This window comes from Amblyomma americanum, chromosome 6, assembly GCF_052857255.1.
Source record: "Amblyomma americanum isolate KBUSLIRL-KWMA chromosome 6, ASM5285725v1, whole genome shotgun sequence".
Classification (NCBI taxonomy): domain Eukaryota; kingdom Metazoa; phylum Arthropoda; class Arachnida; order Ixodida; family Ixodidae; genus Amblyomma; species Amblyomma americanum.
Window position 1 is genome coordinate 105,217,009 of NC_135502.1, and position 6,253 is coordinate 105,223,261.

A 6,253-nucleotide genomic window follows, 5' to 3' on the forward strand; every position below is an offset into this window, starting at 1 on the left:
GCTGGCCCAGTGGTTACGTTGTTTAGCTGCTGACCCGAAAGACGCGGGTTCGGTCCCGGCCGCGGCGGTCGCATTTCGATGGAGGCGAAATGATAGAGGCCTGTGTACTGTGCAGTATCGGTACAACTTAATGAAACCCAGGGGACAGAAATTATCCAGAACCCTCCACTACGGCGTCCCTCAAAGCCTGAGTGTTTTGGGACGGTAAACCCCGTAAAGCGAAACTGCGAATTGATTCAGGCATGAGACCGCGCATATTCGTTTACAAAATTCGATGCACAGGGAAAAAAAAGCAAACGCAAGGCCATGAAACGCTATATAAGTTGATATGCCGTACCTGCAAGTAATGTAATGTATATTGATCACAGACATTTAGTAGTGTGTACGGTGCTTTCACACGCAGAACGTAGGCGCAACTTTTTCTCATAACCTGGCACGAATAGAAACAAAGTTCACAATGGTCACCATTCTTTATATGTACTGCAGGTAGTACCTAGCAATTCTTGACAAGCGCCTTTTTCAACGGTAAACAGTTATTTACGAATCCTTTTTCAAATAAAGCAAGATTTCATTATAACAATAAATATATCCGCACATCTCCCCGAGGCAGTCTTGCATTTTTTTTTTCTATTCTCGTCTGCGCTACCGTCAAAAACGTTCGTGATTGGTATTCTAGGCATGTCTGCCCAACTATTCGACGCGAGCGATGGACAAGTTATGAACAAAAGATTTTGCTAACGATCGGAACAATCGACCAATATTCAGTATTCTTCTGTGTTCTTCAATATTTTTATAGCGGTGTCTTATAATATTCCGGTAATCAAAATTGATGTGCAAGAATACTGGAATTTATTGCTGCCAAGAGGTGCATACTTGGGCCTGAATTCTGAAACGCTCCTAACCTCAGACTATTTCCCTACCTTCCGCAAGGAGCCCTTCAAGCTCCTTAAACGTAAGGCGACCTCAGAAGACCATCGCGGATTCCAAGAGCTTCTTTCGCCTTCCCTGCAGAAGGAGCGCCTCACCAAAGGAAGCGGGCCCGAAGTGAGTGCTGGTTCCCAGCATATTTTCAAGAATTGTAAAAAATTCGCAATTGATTGCCAAAGTAAACTGCCGGCGTTTTGAAATTTACATTTATACCTTTATACCTGGGCATAAAATCATTTTGTTTTGTTAACAGGTTAAAAATAAATTTTAAAAGCTGCATTGTTGAGGAAAGCGAACTGAGGCTGGCAACTGTGATAGCATCTGAGCGCCGTTTTTTTTTTTTGGTTGTTTGGACGTCGCTTGGTTGTGTCGGTTTTGTACCCTGCTCGCATTTGCCATGCCAGGGAAGTCGTATTTCACTGAAGAGGAGAAGGCCTTGCTGACCGATCTTGTAAAAATGCACAGCAGCGTAATCAAGTGAAACAAGAAACGGATGCCGTCTCCCTGAACCCGGAGGCAAAAGCACTGAAGCGGCCGTGCATTCAGTACAACAGCATGCCGCACGTGCACCCCTTGAAGTCAGACAACTAAAAAAATTATGGAACAATTTCAAACAATAACTGAACAAGGCGAAGGCGCAGCAGAACAAGAGCATGATGGGCACAGGTACGTTTATTTTTTCCCCGAAAACTTGAAATCTTTTCTTCCCTCGGAAAGTTGCAAGTGTATATTAAAACGTTTTGCAGGCGGCGGACCACCGCCTGCACCACTGGATGACAGCCTTGCCCGAGTCGAGGCGGCTGCGACGCATGTGGCGGTGCGAGTGCCAAATCCCTTCCATAGTGACAGGCCGTCGCAGTCGCCACCCAGCATGCCAGCCAGCCAGACCGTCGCCGACGTAATTGGCGGCATGGTGCTAGGGAACGCGCAGCCTGAAGACAGCGACGATGGTAAGCGGAACACCGTTTCTACTGCGACTACCACCGTTCGTGTAGTTCTGCGGCCACCTTCGCGCGCATCCCTGCTTCGTAGTGAGTGCTCGATTACTGCCCGTGCAACTGCAATCGATAAGCAAGTGGCTTGCTGGCCTCACTTCCGGTCGTTACCATCCTCAAGCATTCCAAAATAAACGGCTCGACCATATATGTGCTCTGTTGGGGATCAATATTTGCATTTTTGTTGTTGCTGTAACTGCTACGGACACTTCCCTTTCATGGAGCAGTCTGCACAATTAACACATGACCGGATTATGTAAAAAAAAACCTGTTCCTGCGCCACTTTCCTCAACTTTCCAACTCTCCCACTGCAATATAGTACTCTGCTGCCAGGAATGCAGACTGCTGCTCAGCTTTTTCATGGAGAACCAGTGCCACTGTGTGACTATGCAAACAACGTATGCCTGCTCTGAATGCACATTAACAAGCTTCCACTGCAAAGCAGCGTGAGCTGATTTTGTTCAAAAAAATTGCAGAGTACATCATGCATTATGCGCCATTTAGGCGTACAGTACACACATGCACTAGCATAATTGCTGCATTCATTTGTTCTGAACATATGAGTAAGGTGCCATGAAGTTTGCTATTCTTATGTGTGATTTATTGGCTTTGTTGTAAGACATAATGAAATGTTTTATCAACGCTCTTTTCTGCAGAATTCGTGATGAGCCTAGGCGAGGATCACCAAGGAGGGTTCCTCGACGGTTCCGAGCTGAGTTTTCCAGCACCCCCTCCTAGCCATGGTGGGCCACCAGCAGACGACACTGCGCCACAAGGGCTTCATGCAGCCAGATTACAGAAGACGGACGAGCCCAGCAAAGCTATTCAGCTGAAGCAGTGGTCCACCGTCGCCAAGGCAGTCGACTCACTGCCGTCGACACAGCGCTGTCAACGGAGCTGGAGGCACGCCTTCTTTCTGCACAGGTTGAGCGCAGTCAGAGGCCCATTCAGAGCATGGCTTTAAGGAAGAACAGTATGCAGATGAATGGCGGAAATGCAGTGCGTTTAATAAAATGAAGGTTCGAGTTTTGAAAGCAAAAGGCAGGTCTAGGACTTGAAGGGAAAAATTATAATAAAAAAGCTGCAACTACTTGCAGCAGGAGGCAATGCTGAACCCGTCCATATGCCGCATACTGAATAAAGTCTTTTTCATAGCCAATTTTACCTTTCTTATAGAATCAGCACTGTCTAACATACTGGAATTTATTAGGTTGTAATATTCAGCATTACTCGCAGTTTACCTCTACACAGTGGCCGTGCACCTGTCATCTGCACTAGTGAAGCAACGCTGAATAAGGTGCCTTCGATGCTGGGTGCCCAAAAGGGAATCGGCTTGAGGAAAATCCGCACCTGCAATTTCAGGCTCTCTCTCGTCACCATTAGGGATTGGATCCCGCACTGTCCAAGCAACGTTATGCGGTGCTGCACGTGCTGTTATTATTGCAGCTGACCACTCTGTCAGAGTTTCTAGCTTTGTCCTCAGGCAGACGAAACGTCTCTTCCAGACTCCAAAAGCCCGATCAATAGAATTTCTTATTCTGATATCACTCCTGTTGTACCTGCAAGGAACATGACAAAATATGTCCTTGCGTGTGTTTCACATCTCTTCAGCAATGTCAATTCTTCCTTACATTTTCTCTGAAGTTGTTCGAGGGTTCATCAATGCAGTCATCAAGAAGGGCGAGCGAGCGTATCCTTGTTCGCCAAGGAGAATGTCATTCACTGCCTGCTGCTCGTGCGTGACTGACACTCTGCTGTTTTTAAAAATTCGACTCTCATGGACAGAGCCAGGCCAGCTTACCACGACGTCGAAAAATTGGAGCTCGGGCCCCGAGACCACCTTCAAAAGCAAAAGAATGATTTGATACAGCGGCATATGGATTGACGTGTACCTTATGTGCACAGATGCCATGTACAGTCATCCACACACTTGTCTAGAGCACTGAACCGGCTCGGCCTTCTCTGCATTTGTGGCCTTTGCCGTTGCTTGATAGGCTTGACAAAGTTTACTGGGGTATGATTTGGTACCCATTGAGATGCACATGCACTCTGGATAAGTATATTGTCGGAATATATGCAAATGTAATGCCACAAGTTAACAACAGCAATTTACCTTACAACTTTTTAGTGTGTGCGTTTGTGTGTTACTTTTATGTTCGCGCTACAGTGTCCCCACCTGTGTGGTGAATGTACGGAAGTAAAGAAAAATTTTGCAGCCGCAACTGTAAAGCAACAGCCACAAGCCAACAGATGCTCTTCTGGGCTAATTTGCAGGTTAGCAATAAACGCTAATTGCCCCCATGTCAAATTCGCATGTTTCTAGAAAAAGGGCGACTCACCTGCACATTTATAGAGAAAACCCCTTTTCTCTTCCTGAGCACTTCGGCATTACCTCCACCGGGGATTTTTATTGGCACATGAATGCAATCGATGCACCCAGCAACCCCGGAGAATCTTCCGATCGCATGGAACCTAGTCACGACTGACGTCGTTTCGGCGGCGTTTGGCAGCCGGACGTTCTTCGGATCAATACTCAGGCAGATCAGCTGTGTCACCTCCCAGATGCTTCGGCAGACAGAGGGTTGAGAGAGAGAGAGAGAGAGAGGGTTTATTGATAGGAAAAGCCGTGAGGTTGGCCTAGAAAATAAATATCTGGCCTGCTACTCTGCTCTGGGGGACGGGAAGAGGAGATAAAAGAAGGCTACGATGGGGGACGATGATGATGGGAGGAGGCAGATGAAGAACTACTTAAAAAAAAAGAGGCACACTTTCTGACATCACAAACGCGAGACAAGGTCCGTGTCGCTCAAAAAGCGTGAGAGCGCTCGCGTTGCCTTTACAGTTCTAAAACTATCTGGCCAAGCGCCGAGGATCAAATCCTCAGAGAGAAGCGATGTGTCCATAGGCTTCAGAGCAGATGCGAGTATGAGTCTTTCACGTGCATACGCTGGACACGCCACTAAAACATCTTCTATAGTCTCTAGCACACCACATGTGGTACATTCCGGGGAGTCCGCTTTTCCTATTAAGTGCAAGTATTTGCGCGTGAATGCCACATTTAAACGTAGTCTACGGATAACGCATGCAATAGGGCGAGGAAATTCCGCGAGGAACTGAAAAGGTCATCGTCGGATCTAGCCATTTAAGGCGGATGTGGCGGGTGTCTGGCAGGGCCCAGTACCTAGCCGTCGCCCTCCTAATCAATTCCGAAAGGAGACAAGTTGTGTCCACTATAGAGAACGGTACAGCTGTACGCAGGCCACTGCTGAAGGCGCTCCTTGCTTCAGCGTAAGCGGTCTCATTTCCATCGAGTCCGCAGTGTCCGGGGATCCACTGAAACACTATACGGTGGCCGTTTCCCTGAGCAAACGATACGAGACTAATGATATCAAGAGCCAGAGCTTGGTAGGCTGTGTGGCGTAGGAAGCATCCTAAAATGTATAGCGCAGGTTTACAGTCGGTGAAAATGCACCACTCCTGAGGCGGTTCTCCGCAGATGTGGCGAATCGATTCCCGAAGGCCCACAAGCTCTGCAGCGGTTGAAGTAGAGTTGTGTCCCAAAATGAATCTGCGGGTCGTCTGTTGTGCAGGGATTGCGAAAGCTGCTGTTGATGCATTTGGAGACGCAGATCCATCCGTGTAGACGTGCACACAGTTGTGGTATTCTGACCAGATGTAGGCAAGTGCGAGTTGCTTCAGTCCGCTACACAAGGTCACCTACAACAGTTTGCATGGCACCCGTTCCATGCAAACGCAACGGGATGAGTACGTTCAACACAGCAGGTAGCGGCGCTCCTCTGTTGTCAATGTTTGTATCCATTTGCTGGCCTGCCAGTATGGCGATAACTCTTTGCTTTGTAAAACGATACCGGGCTAGAAACTCTCCTTCACTGTAATACTCCAGCACTGGGTTCTGCCTGTCAATCAGATGCCGGACTGGAGTCAACCTCGGATACTTATAAACACTGCCGTAGAGTAGGTCGTGTGCGCATCGCTAAAACCTTGCGTAGCTTTCGAAGCTATCGTCTCCAGATACGTATCGCATTGTCGCCATTTTTCCAGCTCCGCTTCTCACAATATCAGCAAAAACAGGATGCGATCCACGGGACGATACCATCCGTCAGCGGACTGCAGCCATCTTAGCTACTCACGGCACTACTTCCACAGCCGAGCATATCGTGTGCGAAACCATGCGGGGAAGCATACATTCAGGTAGAGGAGCATGGTTAGGAAGTATGAAGGTAGCATGCCGGCTCCCTTAGCGATGGGGAAGCACCAAGGAAGCCTTCACTCAGGGCCCCTTAGTAAGGGGCGTTTCAGAATTGACATCA